The sequence below is a fragment of the Leptinotarsa decemlineata genome, unplaced genomic scaffold (assembly GCF_025532065.1).
Source record: "Leptinotarsa decemlineata unplaced genomic scaffold, Ldec_3_MD MMD2_tig00000505_RagTag_RagTag, whole genome shotgun sequence".
NCBI classification, from domain to species: Eukaryota; Metazoa; Arthropoda; class Insecta; order Coleoptera; family Chrysomelidae; genus Leptinotarsa; species Leptinotarsa decemlineata.
The window spans coordinates 17,877,013-17,896,910 of record NW_027412549.1 but is presented as its reverse complement, the minus strand read 5'-3'; the positions used below and the strand labels follow the sequence as shown (position 1 = coordinate 17,896,910).

Sequence of the window (19,898 nt, the reverse complement as noted above, 5' to 3'; positions counted from 1 at the left end):
GTTCCACTAATCAGTTGTATAAAAACGCGACACGTGTTTCGCCATACAATGGCTTCTTCAGGCGTATCTTTATCTACTATATTTTACAAATTTAATGCTTGGTATACCTAATTTTAAAATTTAAAGTACCTACATATCAAGTACTTGAGTTTGTAATGGATTAAATGACCTGAGCTTATGTCCCAGTCCCCACATTTAAAAAATATTCAGTAACGGTTATTCAATTCTAATTGATCATTTAGTTAGTTACCCGAATTCTTGAATCTATTGATTGCTTGACATTTTAGAAGATTGAATTTCAAACTCTTCTCTTCTAAATATAACATGTCATATTCATGACTGAACTCATGTACTTCTGCTAAAAGGTGGTTTGCAAATGTGAAATTGGTCTTTCTATTCACAAAATTACATCTAAGCTTTTAATTCTTTGGAAAATAATCTCCCTGTTTGGCCATTATACAGTTTTGGGCAAGAGCCACAACTCAGCTGATCCTGATCTATCCGATACCGAAGTTTTGTCTTTATTGTTTTTAATAAATGCACTTACACTATTATTCGAACTATTACTATTTCTGTGAGCTAAGTTTACGCAGTCTTTCTTCAAAAAAATATTATTGGTTGGTTCAGCCAAAAATGACAATGTCTCATAACTGACGTTATCGCATCTTGAATTTGGGTAGATATGGTCCATGGCTTGCTTTTGTAGTTTTTGTTTGATTTGTTTGATCAAACTCAGCTCTCTCTGGAAATTATTCAATAGTCTATGAAGAATATTATTGAATGCAGCAACTTTATGCTGGTAAGAGTGCGTAGAGAAATTATGTATGATAATGTCCGTGTAAGATGGTTTGTGGAAAATTGCAAATTCATGTTCATTGTTATTTTTTGTAATGGTTGAGTCAAGGTAATTTAATGAATTATTTACCTTCCTCTCAGTGGCAAATTTTATTGACGGGTGGATGGAATTGACATATTCAACGAACTTGCCTACTTGCTTTTCTGTAATGATTTCATTATTCACTAGTGATAAATGGATATCGTAATGGTTGAAGAAATACATGCATAATGAATATTTAATACAACAGTCCTGAACAAACTGTAACGTCTATTTGATAAAAAAAATTGATGAGCTTCCGTGAAGTATCATATTTATTCTAATACTTGCTACTTTCTACACACATTAACATCAAATCGATATACCAAACTAAAAACTAAAAATGAAAACACAAGAAAATAATATTTCATTTGAGTTAGGAATTGGAAAACAGTGAATTACTTAAAATTAAGTAGATTCTATGATATTTATTTGTAATCGTCATATACCTATATATTCTATAATTATTCTCTAAGTATACCAAAATATTGGCAAGCCAATTAACAAAATAGCATTAGGATCATTGCAAAGATCGTAACGGTTCTCAAAGAGTTTCGCGCCAAAATAGTTAACGCGTGTCAAACAATTGCAGATTTCGTAGGAATACTGAAACTTTAATGAAATGAATAAAAACACTTTTGTCTAATTACCTATATTTGATTTTATTTATATGACCGTTTTCCGGTTTGATCCCATCATCAAGTATTACCTTACCTATAAATTTCATCGCCGCTGATATATACCATTATTTTTTGAAGAGAAATTTTGATGATCATAATATCCTCCATTTCATAAATTTATTATCGGATGAAAAGTGCAATTTTCTATACTTCACTGAATTTGACTTCGATACTAAATTTTCCCATTTTCATGATGTTTTTCTTCAAGCTTTTGATATATCCTTTCCTAAACAGTTTCAAAAAATTAAACAAAATCAAAATTCAAGTAGACACAAACCATGGATTACTAAGGATATCGTTGAAGAAGGTATATTACTCAGAGATATTTATAATTTGAACAAGAGCCAAACCAATGTACATTTATTGGGTCAATATAAGCAACTCTTAAAAAATCATAGACAAAAAATTGTGCTCTCAAAAAGTCAATACTTTAATAAAATCAATTCCTCAAGGCTCCACATAAATCTTAAGCTGCCTGGTCTATCATCAGCAAAAATACTATTATAAACGATTCATCTAAGACATTGGCGATGGTGTACTTGTTGACGATGGTCCCGGTATATCTCAAGCATTTAGTAGTTATTTTGTCGATTCAGTGGAGTCATTAGTAAAAAATACTGCACCTGGTGGCATTGAAAATCGTTGTGTAAAAACTGAGAGTCTTTTCCTCTATCCAATAGATGACACTGAACTCGTGGAAATAATTAAATTCGCATGTTCGAAAAATTCCAGTGGGGTTGATGAATTGCCAGGCAATGTTTTAATGAAGGCTGCTTTGAAAATAATGGAACCTCTGATTTATCTAATCAATTTATCTTTCTCTGAAGGTATTTTTCCTTCCCGACTTAAGCAAGCAATGGTCGTCCCAGTCTATAAAAAAAGCGATAAGCATGTAATGTCGAACTACAGAGGTATTGCTTTACTATCTCCATTTTCGAAAATATTTGAAGAATCATATCAAAACTTGTGTCCTTTTTAAATAAATACAATATCGTATCTGACAACCAATATGGGTTTCAAGTGGGCTTGTCAACCCAGGATGCTATCCTTTCTCTACATAATCATGTATTATCAAACTTCGACAACGATGAAAAATCACTTAGTGTTCTTTTCGACTTGACACGAGCGTTTGATATCAGTCATCATGGTCTTCTTCTTGATGAACTGTTTGGCATGGGCGTTCGTGGTCCAAGTCTGAAATGGATTGAAACCTATTCAACTGGTTGTACACAGGTTGTTAAAGTTAGGTTTCAGACTGGGTCATTTTTCTCTGAATTTCGAAACGTTGTTACAGGTGTGCCCCAAGGTAGTGTTTTGGGGCCTACACTATTTATTTTATTTGTTAATGACCTTTCAAAAATTAATCATCCACAGTGCTCTATACAATTTGCTAATGACACATCTTTTACTGTCAGTGGTTCGGAATGTGAAACATTGTCAGTAAGAGCAAATGATGCTGTATTCAACAAGCAAAATTATTGTTCTAAGAATGGCTTGATTCTGAATAATCTTAAAACCAACACCATTTTCTTTACAATTCAGGAAACTGATTGTAGTGTATTGGTTAGGTCTGAGATTAAAAATATTGAACAGGTAAACTATAAAAATTTTTTAGGAGTTTTTATTGATTCCCAACTCAATTGAAATCATCATGTTGATTTCATACTGAAGAAATTAGCGACACATTGTTTCGTTATATGGAATCTGCGTAATTTTGTGTCTATTGAAATTCTTAAAAGTTACTATTATGCATATATTTACTCTGCCCTCAATTACTGTATTATTTGTTTCGGCAACTGCAATAGAATCAGTGTCTTATTAATTTTCCAGAAAAAAAATATTAGAACAATTTGTTGAAAAAAAAAACTCGATTCCTGTAAACCACTATTTGCAAAGTTTAATATATTAACTGTTACTTGCATGTATATTTTTAATTGCGTAATCTACGTTAAATCAAATTGCTCCAAGTTTCAGAACAGAGATGATACATGTCTTTTTTCGGGCTTCACCCTGAGAAAAAACTATAACATTTTAATTCCTAGTCATAAGTTAGCCAAGGTGACTAATGGACCTCATATCATGTCAAAAAAATTGTACAACAAGCTCCCAATATCCATTAAAAAATAACTAGTGTAAAGCTCTCTAAACAAAAAGTTCGGAAAGTATTATGTGAAAAGGTATTTTATTCGCTTGATGAATTTTTTCAGTCTGATTTGGAATTTTAATTTTTGTACCCCTTTTATGGTCTGAATGTTATGTAATATATCATATAATTATGTTGTTTTATGATTGTGACCTCATTGTAATTGTACAGAGTTATGTGACTTTCTCCATGGCGTCCCTAGGTCTACGGAAATAAAGAATTTTGATTTGATTTGAAGTATTGAAAAAATACTTAATAATGCGGGGTCAAACCCGAAACTGGTCGTATACATAAAATCAACTAGTGGTACTTAGACAAAAGTGTTTTTATTCATTTCATTAAAGTGATCATGAATTACCACAAAATAAACAAGTAATCAATCATACATAATACAGAAACTATATGAAACATAAATAGTCAATAGTAACGGCATCTTTTTTTTTCCTAATATATTTTTTCCGGTAAACTAACACATAGTTTACCTCTGAAAAACTGGATTTGCCAGGATTTTAAAAACACTTGATACCCTCACGATGAAATCCAATGATACACTGAAATGGATCGCGTTCCTGGTCAGCCCTTCGATGTGGCAGCATTGTAGGGCTGACCAAGATGCTCTTCATATAGCGATTTGTATAACTATGGGCTGACCAACAGCATGGGGCTGACAAAGGTTTAAAGGATATGTAAAATTTTTATTTTCAGAAAAAATCTACCCCTCTGATGGGCCTATTAATAAAATCATACCACTGAAGAGTATTCCGAAAAGTATATACCTAAATATATTCGGGAAGTGCTGGGTGGACCAACGCCCCGTTCATATACCGGGCTGACCAATATGCAATGAACAAATATATATATATATATATATATATATATATATATATATATATATATATATATATATATGTAAACGGTCATTTGTCAGCCCGTAGAATATACGATGTGAACTCTGGTCAGCCCTCGGAAACGTCGGTCGTCCCGGTTTCGGGCTCACCAACGTTTCCCACTGTATATAGTGTTTTTTGGACATGTTATCATGTGAAATGACGTTTAGCAAATTTTCGGTTGGGCCGACCATTACACCATATACACATAGCTGATACACCACCTACTTTCACAAAACTTCGCCAGGAGGCGTGGCTGTGTAATTGTATACACCTGATGTGAATAGTGTCTTTGTGAGCCCAGGTTTATACGAATACTTTCAATGGATAGCATGTTGGTCAGCCCACAATCGGGCAACGCTGCACTTGCATTTCATGATTCTTACTAGATTGTCGTGGTGCAGAAATTCGATAATAGAAATGGAAAATTTTTTGAGAGATGTAGAATTTTATGAAAAAGTTCCTGTTTTGTATGTTTTTTGTACAAGCGTTCGTGTGCGTGCATCACCCTATATCTATACAGGCAATTTAGATCAGGAATTGTTCCGCATATAAAAGTTTTATCAGAGCTTCGTAACATATTCACTTGTAGAAAAATGCTTGATCTGAACTCATACTTTCCCACATTCGACTACTTACCCGAAATCAGCTTTTTCGGATAACGGTGTCGAGTACGGAAATGTAGTGTTTCCGTTCTAGTTAGGATAATAATAATATAATTACTAACAGTGCGTTATTCCATTTAGCTTGTCGAAGCAATTTTAACCTCTGCACTATCTTAGATACAAAAATTTGAATATAAGTTGAAAATATCAATATAGTGTTCGGAATCACACGTTAAAATGTAAGACCTCGTTAATCTATAGCTAATACAAGTTTATACTTTTGAGGGTTGTCGTTCGTAGGGGTGCGACAGACATATTTTAAACCGTTTCCTGTTTGTATTTTCAAATGTAGATTTTCAAATTCTAATCATTTGGCATGGACGCCTCAACAGAAATCGCTTTGTGTAAATCAATTTTAGACATTAAGCAGGAAACTTCGGATTTGACTTTGAAATTGTAGATTTGAAAACCTGACTGCACAAAAATAATCGAAGTGTGACTGAGTAGAAATGAGTAGATGAAAAATGACATTTTTTTCACAAACGAAAAATCTAAAATGTGATGAATGATCTGGTAATGAATTTATTGAGAAATGAATAGTGAATATCCAGAATGTCTACAGTTTCAATAAATTCTATATAAAAATCCGCAGCAGCACTACGGATTTCCGATATATAATTTAGTTCAAAAATTAGGTAAAAATCGCACTAAGTATGTTTTCTATGACGAAACGAAATTCTGAGTGACTAGCATAAGGTAAGATATAATTTGTGAAACAGATATTAGTAATAAGTTTCAATTCTCTTTTTCTTAGCAATAGTTTTTTCGAAAACTCCCTTTCAGTTTTTGGAGGTATGATGTTGTTCAGGTTGAACATAATGAAGTGGAGATTAAACCAATGTTTTTTTATTATGTTGACTGTTCATGACGATGAATACGTCATATCATCATCGATTATAACCTGCAGCAGACATTTCAATCAAAATAAAAAAGACTTGGAATATTTCAGCACAGAAAAAATTTGATCAGGTTGAATAAACATTTATTTGAATGGAGTATTATTCTTCAATTTGAGAACTGCTGACAAAAATTGTTCGGTAAACTAATAAACACGTAGTATGAAAAAATAACATAATTCCTAATGAAATGAAACTACAACATGGGTAAAAAAATATCAAATGAAAATTATTAATATTATTTCTTTTTTCTATAACAACAGTAAACGTATTCTTTGATTGCAGCCCAGTTTCTATTTTTCAATAATGATGAATATTTCTTTTCCTTATATTTTAGATACAAACAAGAACTAATTCAATTCTAGCACTTCTTTTTTTTTCGGAGCGAAAAACTTTTTGACTATATTTCGTTTTGCTCCTTAGACCAAGTTTGTTTTTGAGAAGGTTTTATTGTTTTCAAAACTGTGCGTGTCTGATGATCTGAAATGAGATCAGTGTGTTGAAAAACTCTATCAAGATATCAAACGGGTTGAAAATGGATCCAAAAATGAATGATAAAAATAAAAAATGGAAGGACGATACTGAAAAGTGATTTGACTCATTTCCAACCTATACTCACAGATACGGATGATTCCAAAACAGCTCAAAATATAAATAATTGATTGCATATAGGGAATTTTTTCAAAAGGAGCCACGTTCAATATCTCCATAAATAAGACAGTAATGTAAATTTCCCGAAACACCTAATTTTTGTGAAATAATATAAGGTATCGCTAAGATGCGTACACACTCCTCTTCAAAATATCAAACAAAATAACCCCATATATGCCATCTATTGGATAAGTGATTTTATCAGGAATTCAACGATGATTTTTCAGGGTTGATTTCTAATTTACTGTGAAGAAGGGCCTTGAAGTATAAGTGAACGACTTTTTAGATTAATTGATACAATCTCTCACAAAAACGTATACAACAATTATTTCTATTGTTAAGTTCCTAACAGAAAACAACTTTTGTCGCGTTGAATTATATCTGTCGGATTTTTGGCAAAGTTTCTCACACAAAACACTTCAAAATACTTTCTAAAACTCACAGCCAAAAATGTTCCACTAAACAGTTTTATAAAAACGCGACACGTGTTTCGCCATACAATGGCTTCTTCGGGCGTATCTTTATCTACTATATTTTACAAATTTAATGCTTGGTATACCTAATTTTAAAATTTAAAGTACCTACATTTCAAGTACTTGAGTTTGTAATGGATTAAATGACCTGAGCTTATGTCCCAGTCCCCACATTTGAAAAATATTCAGTAACGGTTATTCAATTCTAATTGATCATTTAGTTAGTTACCCGAATTCTTGAATCTATTGATTGCTTGACATTTTAGAAGATTGAATTTCAAACTCTTCTCTTTTTAATATAACATGTCATATTCATGACTGAACTCATGTACTTCTGCTAAAAGGTGGTTTGCAAATGTGAAATTGGTCTTTCTATTCACAAAATTACATCTAAGCTTTTAATTCTTTGGAAAATAATCTCCCTGTTTGGCCATTATACAGTTTTGGGCAAGAGCCATAACTCAGCTGATATACTCCTGATCTATCCAATACCGAAGTTTTGTCTTTATTGTTTTTAATAAATGCACTTACACTATTATTCGGACTATTACTATTTCTGTGAGCTAAGTTTACGCAGTCTTTCTTCAAAAAAATATTATTGGTTGGTTCAGCCAAAAATGACAATGTCTCATAACTGACGTTATCGCATCTTGAATTTGGTTAGATATGGTCCATGGCTTGCTTTTGTAGTTTTTGTTTGATTTGTTTGATTAAACTCAGCTCTCTCTGGAAATTATTCAATAATCTAAGAAGAATATTATTGAATGCAGCAACTTTATGCTGGTAAGAGTGCGTAGAGGAATTATGTATGATAATGTCCGTGTAAGATGGTTTGTGGAAAATTGCAAATTCATGTTCGTTGTTATTTTTTGTAATGGTTGAGTTAAGGTAATTTAATGAATTATTTACCTTCCTCTCAGTGGTAAATTTTATTGACGGGTGGATGGAATTGACATATTCAACGAACTTGCCTACTTGCTTTTCTGTAATGATTTCATTATTCACTAGTGATAAATGGATATCGTAATGCTTGAAGAAATACATGCATAATGAATATTTAATACAACAGTCCTGAACAAACTGTAACGTCTATTTGATAAAAAAAAGTTGATGAGCTTCCGTGAAGTATCATATTTATTCTAATACTTGCTACTTTCTACACACATTCACATTAAATCGATATACCAAATTTGGAACATCCATTTGAACTAAAAATGAAAACACAGGAAAATAATATTTCATTTGAGTTAGGAATTGGAAAACAGTGAATTACTTAAAATTAAGTAGATTCTATGATATTTATTTGTAATCGTCATATACCTATATATTCTCTAATTATTCTCTAAGTATACCAAAATATTGGCAAGCCAATTAACAAAATAGCATTAGGACCATTGCAAAGATCGTAACGGTTCTCAAAGAGTTTCGCGCCAAAATAGTTAACGCGTGTCAAACAATTGCAGATTTCGTAGGAATACTGAAACTTTAATGAAATGAATAAAAACACTTTTGTCTAATTACCTATATTTGATTTTATTTATATGACCGTTTTCGGGTTTGACCCCATTACCAAGTATTACCTTACCTATAAATTTCGTCGCCGCTGATATATACCATTATTTTTTGAAGAGAAATTTTGATGATCATAATATCCTCCATTTCATAAATTTATTATCGGATGAAAAGTGCAATTTTCTATACTTCACTGAATTTGACTTCGATACTAAATTTTCCCATTTTCATGATGGTTTTCTTCAAGCTTTTGATATATCCTTTCCTAAACAGTTTCAAAAAATTAAACAAAATCAAAATTCAAGTAGACACAAACCATGGATTACTAAGGATATCGTTGAAGAAGGTATATTACTCAGAGATATTTATAATTTAAACAAGAGCCAAACCAATGTACATTTATTGGGTCAATATAAGCAACTCTTGAAAAATCATAGACAAAAAATTGTGCTCTCAAAAAGTCAATACTTTAATAATCAATTCCTCAAGGCTCAACATAATCTGAAGCTGCCTGGTCTATCATCAGGAAAAATACTATTATAAACGATTCATCTAAGACATTGGTGTACTTGTTGACGATGGTCCCGGTATATCTCAAGCATTTAGTAGTTATTTTGTCGATTCAGTGGAGTCATTAGTAAAAAATACTGCATCTGGTGGCATTAAAAATCGTTGTGTAAAAACTGAGAGTCTTTTCCTCTATCCAATAGATGAAACTGAACTCGTGGAAATAATTAAATTCGCATGTTCGAAAAATTCCAGTGGGGTTGATGAATTGCCAGGCAATGTTTTAATGAAGGCTGCTTTGAAAATAATGGAACCTCTGATTTATCTAATCAATTTATCTTTCTCTGAAGGTATTTTTCCTTCCCGACTTAAGCAAGCAATGGTCGTCCCAGTCTATAAAAAAAGCGATAAGCATGTAATGTCGAACTATAGAGGTATTGCTTTACTATCTCCATTTTCGAAAATATTTGAAGAATCATATCAAAACTTGTGTCCTTTTTAAATAAATACAATATCGTATCTGACAACCAATATGGGTTTCAAGTGGGCTTGTCAACCCAGGATGCCATCCTTTCTCTACATAATCATGTATTATCAAACTTCGACAACGATGAAAAATCACTTAGTGTTCTTTTCGACTTGACACGAGCGTTTGATATCAGTCATCATGGTCTTCTTCTTGATGAACTGTTTGGCATGGGCGTTCGTGGTCCAAGTCTGAAATGGATTGAAACCTATTCAACTGGTCGTACACAGGTTGTTAAAGTTAGGCTTCAGACTGGGTCATTTTCCTCTGAATTTCGAAACGTTGTTACAGCTGTGCCCCAAGGTAGTGTTTTGGGGCCTACACTATTTATTTTATTTGTTAATGACCTTTCAAAAATTAATCATCCACAGTGCTCTATACAATTTGCTGATGACACATCTTTTACTGTCAGTGGTTCGGAATGTGAAACATTGTCAGTAAGAGCATATGATGCTGTATTCAACATGCAAAATTATTGTTCTAAGAATGGCTTGATTCTAAATAATCTTAAAACCAACACCATTTTCTTTACAATTCAGGAAACTGATTGTAGTGTATTGGTTAGGTCTGAGATTAAAAATATTGAACAGGTAAACTATAAAAAATTTTTAGGAGTTTTTATTGATTCCCAACTCAATTGGAATCATCATGTTGATTTCATACTGAAGAAATTAGTGACACATTGTTTCGTTATATGGAATCTGCGTAATTTTGTGTCTATTGAAATTCTTAAAAGTTACTATTATGCATATATTTACTCTGCCCTCAATTACTGTATTATTTGTTTTGGCAACTGCAATAGAATCAGTGTCTTATTAATTTTCCAGAAAAAAAATATTAGAACAATTTGTTTTAAAAAAAAACTCGATTTCTGTAAACCACTATTTGCAAAGTTGAATATATTAACTGTTACTTGCATGTATATTTTTAATTGCGTAATCTACGTTAAATCAAATTGCTCCCAGTTTTAGAACAGAGATGATACATGTCTTCTTTCGGGCTTCATCCTGAGAAAAAACTATAACATTTTAATTCCTAGTCATAAGTTAGCCAAGGTGACTAATGGACCTCATATCATGTCAAAAAAACTGTACAACAAGCTCCCAATATCCATTAAAAATAACTAGTGTAAAGCTCTCTAAACAAAAAGTTCGGAAAGTATTATGTGAAAAGGTATTTTATTTGCTTGATGAATTTTTTCAGTCTGATTTGGAATTTTAAATTTTAATTTTTGTACCCCTTTTATGGTCTGAATGTTATGTAATATATCATATAATTATGTTGTTTTATGATTGTGACCTCATTGTAATTGTACTGAGTTATGTGACTTTTTCCATGCCGTCCCTAGGTCTACGGAAATAAAGATTTTTGATTTGATTTGAAGTATTGAAAAAATACTTAATAATGCGGGGTCAAACCCGAAACTGGTCGTATACATAAAATCAACTAGTGGTACTTAGACAAAAGTGTTTTTATTCATTTCATTAAAGTGATCATGAATTACCACAAAATAAACAAGTAATCAATCATACATAATACAGAAACTATATGAAACATAAATAGTCAATAGTAACGGCATCTTTTTCTTTTCCTAATATATTTTTTCCGGTAAACTAACACTTAGTTTACCTCTGAAAAACTGGATTTGCCAGGATTTTAAAAACACTTGATACCCTCACGATGAAATCCAATGATACACTGAAATGGATCGCGTTCCTGGTCAGCCCTTCGATGTGGCAGCATTGTAGGGCTGACCAAGATGCTCTTCATATAGCGATTTGTATAACTATGGGCTGACCAACAGCATGGGGCTGACAAAGGTTTAAAGGATATGTAAAATTTTTATTTTCAGAAAAAATCTACCCCTCTGATGGGCCTATTAATAAAATCATACCACTGAAGAGTATTCCGAAAAGTATATACCTAAATATATTCGGGAAGTGCTGGGTGGACCAACGCCCCGTTCATATACCGGCTCACCAATATGCAATGAACAAATATATATATATATATATATTTGTTCATTGCATATTGGTCAGCCCGGTATATGAACGGGGCGTTGGTCCACCCAGCACTTCCCGAATATATTTAGGTATATACTTTTCGGAATACTCTTCAGTGGTATGATTTTATTAATAGGCCCATCAGAGGGGTAGATTTTTTGTGAAAATAAAAATTTTACATATCCTTTAAACCTTTGTCAGCCCCATGCTGTTGGTCAGCCCATAGTTATACAAATCGCTATATGAAGAGCATCTTGGTCAGCCCTACAATGCTGCCACATCGAAGGGCTGACCAGGAACGCGATCCATTTCAGTGTATCATTGGATTTCATCGTGAGGGTATCAAGTATTTTTAAAATCCTGGCAAATCCAGTTTTTCAGAGGTAAACTATGTGTTAGTTTACCGGAAAAAATATATTAGGAAAAGAAAAAGATGCCGTTACTATTGACTATTTATGTTTCATATACTTTCTGTATTATGTATGATTGATTACTTGTTTATCACTTTAATGAAATGAATAAAAACACTTTTGTCTAAGTACCACTAGTTGATTTTATGTATACGACCAGTTTCGGGTTTGACCCCGCATTATTAAGTATTTTTTCAATACTTCAAAACAAATCAAAAATCTTTATTTCCGTAGACCTAGGGACGGCATGGAAAAAGTCACATAACTCAGTACAATTACAATGAGGTCACAATCATAAAACAACATAATTATATGATATATTACATAACATTCAGACCATAAAAGGGGTACAAAAAATAAAATTTAAAATTCCAAATCAGACTGAAAAAATTCATCAAGCGAATAAAATACCTTCTCACATAATACTTTCCGAACTTTTTGTTTAGAGAGCTTTACACTAGTTATTTTTTAATGGATATTGGGAGCTTGTTGTACAGTTTTTTTGACATGATATGAGGTCCATTAGTGACCTTGGCTAACTTATGACTAGGAATTAAAATGTTATAGTTTTTTCCCAGGGTGAAGCCTGAAAGAAGACATGTATCATCTCTGTTCTAAAACTTGGAGCAATTTGATTTAACGTAGATTACGCAATTAAAAATACACATGCAAGTAACAGTTAATATATTCAACTTTGCAAATAGTGGTTTACAGGAATCGAGTTTTTTTTTAAAACAAATTGTTCTAATATTTTTTTTCTGGAAAATTAATAAGTCATTGATTCTATTGCAGTTGCCAAAACAAATAATACAGTAATTGAGGGCAGAGTAAATATATGCATAATAGTAACTTTTAAGAATTTCAATAGACACAAAATTACGCAGATTCCATATAACGAAACAATGTGTCGCTAATTTCTTCAGTATTAAATCAACATGATGATTCCAATTGAGTTGGGAATCAATAAAAACTCCTAAAAATTTTTTATAGTTTACCTGTTCAATATTTTTAATCTCAGACCTAACCAAAACACTACAATCAGTTTCCTGAATTGTAAAGAAAATGGTGTTGGTTTTAAGATTATTCAGAATCAAGCCATTCTTAGAACAATAATTTTGCATGTTGAATACAGCATCATTTGCTCTTACTGACAATGTTTCACATTCCGAACCACTGACAGTAAAAGATGTGTCATCAGCAAATTGTATAGAGCACTGTGGATGATTAATTTTTGAAAGGTCAATAACAAATAAAATAAATAGTGTAGGCCCCAAAACACTACCTTGGGGCACTCCTGTAACAACGTTTCGAAATTCAGAGAAAAATGACCCAGTCTGAAGCCTAACTTTAACAACCTGTGTACGACCAGTTGAATAGGTTTCAATCCATTTCAGACCACGAACGCCCATGCCAAACAGTTCATCAAGAAGAAGACCATGATGACTGATATCAAACGCTCGTGTCAAGTCGAAAAGAACACTAAGTGATTTTTCATCGTTGTCGAAGTTTGATAATACATGATTATGTAGAGAGAGGATGGCATCCTGGGTTGACAAGCCCAATTGAAACCCATATTGGTTGTCAGATACAATATTGTATTTATTTAAAAAGGACACAAGTTTTGATATGATTCTTCAAATATTTTCGAATAGTAATAGTAATAGTAAATAAGTAGTAGTAATAGTAATAGTAAAGCAATACCTCTGTAGTTCGACATTACATGCTTATCGCTTTTTTTATAGACTGGGACGACCATTGCTTGCTTAAGTCGGGAAGGAAAAATACCTTCAGAGAAAGATAAATTGATTAGATAAATCAGAGGTTCCATTATTTTCAAAGCAGCCTTCATTAAAACATTGCCTGGCAATTCATCAACCTCACTGGAATTTTTCGAACATGCGAATTTAATTATTTCCACGAGTTCAGTTTCATCTATTGGATAGAGGAAAAGACTCTCAGTTTTTACACAACGATTTTCAATGCCACCAGGTGCAGTACTTTTCACTAATGACTCCACTGAATCGACAAAATAACTACTAAATGCTTGAGATATACCGGGACCATCGTCAACAAGTACACCATCGCTAATGTCTTAGATGAATCGTTTATAATAGTATTTTTCCTGATGATAGACCAGGCAGCTTCAGATTTATGTTGAGCTTTGAGGAATTGATTATTAAAGTATTGACTTTTTGAGAGCACAATTTTTTGTCTATGATTTTTTAAGAGTTGCTTATATTGACCCAATAAATGTACATTGGTTTGGCTCTTGTTCAAATTATAAATATCTCTGAGTAATATACCTTCTTCAACGATATCCTTAGTAATCCATGGTTTGTGTCTACTTGAATTTTGATTTTGTTTAATTTTTTGAAACTGTTTAGGAAAGGATATATCAAAAGCTTGAAAAAAAACATCATGAAAATGGGAAAATTTAGTATCGAAGTCAAATTCAGTGAAGTATAGAAAATTGCACTTTTCATCCGATAATAAATTTATGAAATGAAGGATATTATGATCATCAAAATTTCTCTTCAAAAAATAATGGTATATATCAGCGGCGACGAAATTTATAGGTAAGGTAATACTTGGTAATGGGGTCAAACCCGAAAACGATCATATAAATAAAATCAAATAAAGGTAATTAGACAAATGTGTTTTTATTCATTTCATTAAAGTTTCAGTATTCCTACGAAATCTGCAATTGTTTGACACGCGTTAACTATTTTGGCGCGAAACTCTTTGAGAACCGTTACGATCTTTGCAATGGTCCTAATGCTATTTTGTTAATTGGCTTGCCAATATTTTGGTATACTTAGAGAATAATTAGAGAATATATAGGTATATGACGATTACAAATAAATATCATAGAATCTACTTAATTTTAAGTAATTCACTATTTTCCAATTCCTAACTCAAATGAAATATTATTTTCCGGTGTTTTCATTTTTAGTTCGAATGGATGTTCCAAATTTGGTATATAGATTTGATGTGAATGTGTGTAGAAAGTAGCAAGTATTAGAATAAATATGATACTTCACGGAAGCTCATCAATTTTTTTTTATCAAATAGATGTTACAGTTTGTTCAGGACTGTTGTATCAAATATTCATTATGCATGTATTTCTTGAAGCATTACGATATCCATTTATCACTAGTGAATAATGAAATCATTACAGAAAAGCAAGTAGGCAAGTTCGTTGAATATGTCAATTCCATCCACCCGTCAATAAAATTTACCACTGAGAGGAAGGTAAATAGTTCATTAAATTACCTTGACTCAACCATTACAAAAAATAACAATGAACATGAATTTGCAATTTTCCACAAACCACCTTACACGGACATTATCATACATAATTCCTCTACACACTCTTACCAGCATAATGTTGCTGCATTCAATAATATTCTTCATAGACTATTGAATAATTTCCAGAGAGAGCTGAGTTTGACAAAACAAATCAAACAAAAACTACAAAAACAAGCCATGGACCATATCTACCCAAATTCAAGATGCGATAACGTCAGTTATGAGACATTGTCATTTTTGGCTGAACCAACCAATAATATTTTTTTGAAGAAAGACTGCGTAAACTTAGCTCACAGAAATAGTAATAGTCTGAATAATAGTGTAAGTGCATTTATTAAAAACAATAAAGACAAAACATCGGTATCGGATAGATCAGGAGTATATCAGCTGAGTTGTGGCTCTTGGCCAAAACTCTATAATGGCCAAACAGGGAGATTATTTTCCAAAGAATTAAAAGCTTAGATGTAATTTTGTGAATAGAAAGACCAATTTCACATTTGCAAACCACCTTTCAGCAGAAGTACATGAGTTCAGTCATGAATATGACATGTTATATTTAGAAGAGAAGAGTTTGAAATTCAATCTTCTGAAATGTCAAGCAATCAATAGATTCAAGAATTCGGGTAACTAACTAACTAAATGATCAATTAGAATTGAATAACCGTTACTGAATATTTTTCAAATGTGGGGACTGGGACATAAGCTCAGGTCATTTAATCCATTACAAACTCAAGTACTTGAAATGTAGGTACTTTATATTTTAAAATTAGGTATACCAAGCATTAAATTTGTAAAATATAGTAGATAAAGATACGCCCGAAGAAGCCATTGTATGGCGAAACACGTGTCGCGTTTTTATGAAACTGTTTAGTGGAACATTTTTGGCTGTGAGTTTTAGAAAGTATTTTGAAGTGTTTTGTGTGAGAAACTTTGCCAAAAATCCGACAGATATAATTCAACGCGAAAAAAGTTGTTTTCTGTTAGGAACTTAACAATAGAAATAATTGTTGTATACGTTTTTGTGAGAGATTGTATCAATTAATCTAAAAAGTCGTTCACTTATACTTCAAGGTCCTTCTTCACAGTAAATTAGAAATCAACCCTGAAAAATCATCGTTGAATTCCTGATAAAATCACTTATTCAATAGATAGCATATATGGGGTTATTTTGTTTGATATTTTGAAGAGGAGTGTGTACGCATCTTAGCGATACCTTATATTATTTTACAAAAATTAGGTGTTTCGGGAAATTTACATTACTGTCTTATTTATGGAGATATTGAACGTGGCTCCTTTTGAAAAAAATTCCCCATATGCAATCAATTATTTATATTTTGAGCTGTTTTGGAATCATCCGTATCTGTGAGTATAGGTTGGAAATGAGTCAAATCACTTTTCAGTATCGTCCTTCCATTTTTTATTTTTATCATTCATTTTTGGATCCATTTTCAACCCGTTTGATATCTTGATAGAGTTTTTCAACACACCGATCTCATTTCAGATCATCAGACACGCACAGTTTTGAAAACAATAAAACCTTCTCAAAAACAAACTTGGTCTAAGGAGCAAAACGAAATATAGTCAAAAAGTTTTTCGCTCCGAAAAAAAAAGAAGTACTAGAATTGAATTAGTTCTTGTTTGTATCTAAAATATAAGGAAAAGAAATATTCATCATTATTAAAAAATAGAAACAGGGCTGCAATCAAAGAATACGTTTACTGTTGTTATAGAAAGAAGAAATAATGTTAATAATTTTCATTTGATATTTTTTTACCCATGTTGTAGTTTCATTTCATTAGAAATTATGTTATTTTTTCATACTACGTGTTTATTAGTTTACCGAACAATTTTTGTCAGCAGTTCTCAAATTGAAGAATAATACTCCATTCAAATAAATGTTTATTCAACCTGATCAAATTTTTTCTGTGCTGAAATATTCCAAGTCTTTTTTATTTTGATTGAAATGTCTGCTGCAGGTTATAATCGATGATGATATGACGTATTCATCGTCATGAACAGTCAACATAATAAAAAAACATTGGTTTAATCTCCACTTCATTATGTTCAACCTGAACAACATCATACCTCCAAAAACTGAAAGGGAGTTTTCGAAAAAACTACTGCTAAGAAAAAGAGAATTGAAACTTATTACTAATATCTGTTTCACAAATTATATCTTACCTTATGCTAGTCACTCAGAATTTCGTTTCGTCATAGAAAACATACTTAGTGCGATTTTTACCTAATTTTTGAACTAAATTATATATCGGAAATCCGTAGTGCTGCTGCGGATTTTTATATAGAATTTATTGAAACTGTAGACATTCTGGATATTCACTATTCATTTCTCAATAAATTCATTACCAGATCATTCATCACATTTTAGATTTTTCGTTTGTGAAAAAAATGTCATTTCTCATCTACTCATTTCTACTCAGTCACACTTCGATTATTTTTGTGCAGTCAGGTTTTCAAATCTACAATTTCAAAGTCAAATCCGAAGTTTCCTGCTTAATGTCTAAAATTGATTTACACAACGCGATTTCTGTTGAGGCGTCCATGCCAAATAATTAGAATTTGAAAATCTACATTTGAAAATACAAACAGGAAACGGTTTAAAATATGTCTGTCGCACCCCTACGAACGACAACCCTCAGAAGTATAAACTTGTACTATCTATAGATTAACGAGGTCTTACATTTTAACGTGTGATTCCGAACACTATATTGATATTTTCAACATATTCAAATTTTTGTATCTAAGATAGTGCAGAGGTTAAAATTGCTTCGACAAGCTAAATGGAATAACGCACTGTTAGTAATTATATTATTATTATCCTAACTAGAACGGAAACAGTACACTTCCGTACTCGACTCCGTTATCCGAAAAAGCTGATTTCGGGTAAGTAGTCAAATGTGGGAAAGTATGAGTTCAGATCAAGCATTTTTCTACAAGTGAATATGTTACGAAGCTCTAATAAAACTTTTATATGTAAAACAATTCCTGATCTAAATTGCTTGTATAGATATAGGGTGATGCACGCACACGAACGCTTGTACAAAAAACATACAAAACAGGAACTTTTTCATAAAATTCTACATCTCTCAAAAATTTTTCCATCTCTATTATCGAATTTCTGCACCACGACAATCTAGTTAAAATCATGAAATGCAAGTGCAGCGTTGCCCGATTGTGGGCTGACCAACATGCTATCCATTGAAAGTGTTCGTATAAACCTGGGCTCACAAAGACACTATTCACATCAGGTGTATACAATTACACAGCCACGCCTCCTGGCGAAGTTTTGTGAAAGTAGGTGGTGTATCAGCTATGTGTATATGGTGTAATGGTCGGCCCAACCGAAAATTTGCTAAACGTCATTTCACATGATAACATCTTCAAAAAACACTATATACAGTGGGAAACGTTGGTGAGCCCGAAACCGGGACGACCGACGTTTCCGAGGGCTGACCAGAGTTCACATCGTATATTCTACGGGCTGACAAATGACCGTTTACATATATATGTATATATATATATATATACATATATATATATATATATATATATATATATATATATATATATATATATATATATATATATATATATATATATATATATATATATGTATATATATATACATATATATATATACATCCCGATATCAATATGGCATCCATACATTGAATGCGCTGATAGGGCGTCCATCATAATTTGAAGAATTTACCGAATATATTTCATGGTAAGTACTAGAAAACTGATTTCTGTAGGCTGGCATGACATTTTTACCACCATAAAAAAATTGAGTTCACTATTGATTCGATAGTAGAGCGTCCGTCCGTCAAACATTCATAAGAACTCCTCAGTATACACCATCATCAGACATCTGATTGATAATAGGGAGTCCAATAAGTATATTTTCATACATGAATTAGATTATTGGGAATCCTTACAACGTTGCCAATATTTACCGCATTAAATGTAGGCAGCAAGTGGGTTTTAATTTCTTCACATCTGTTTTTCAACAAGCGTTGTGCCAACGACAAATTGCGTATGGATTTCAGGTAGCCGGTATGTATTTCATTTTTACATAGGTACCAAGTGATATTGACTGATCATGAAAAGTTTATTCCATAACGAAATTTTCAATATCATTCGATAATTTTTGTCTTGGTTGGCATATTTCCATTTTAACACTGTATGATATTTAAGCGAGCCGAATATAATGATAGGAGAAGTGAAACCGACACATGCATGGTGTGATTATTGAAAGTTCAACTTTAATTACAAAAAGTTCATTGTATATTTCCATTAGAAAACAGCAAGAATTCAAAGTATTCAAACTAGTTGAAGACGCCA

General features: G+C 32.1%; 2 long non-coding RNA genes across 2 annotated transcripts; both read right to left on the bottom strand.

Moving 5' to 3' along the window:
* Window positions 1-2,382: 2,382 nt before the first annotated feature.
* LOC141481839 (uncharacterized) lies at window positions 2,383-3,367 on the bottom strand. Its single transcript, XR_012465208.1, has 2 exons — window positions 2,478-3,367; window positions 2,383-2,424 (listed from the first exon to the last, which is right to left on the bottom strand). It is a non-coding gene; the product is annotated as an uncharacterized lncRNA (long non-coding RNA).
* Window positions 3,368-8,831: 5,464 nt separating this feature from the next.
* On the bottom strand, window positions 8,832-11,771 carry LOC141481838 (uncharacterized). The gene is made up of 2 exons (XR_012465207.1): window positions 9,735-11,771; window positions 8,832-9,681 (listed from the first exon to the last, which is right to left on the bottom strand). It is a non-coding gene; the product is annotated as an uncharacterized lncRNA (long non-coding RNA).
* Window positions 11,772-19,898: the final 8,127 nt, after the last annotated feature.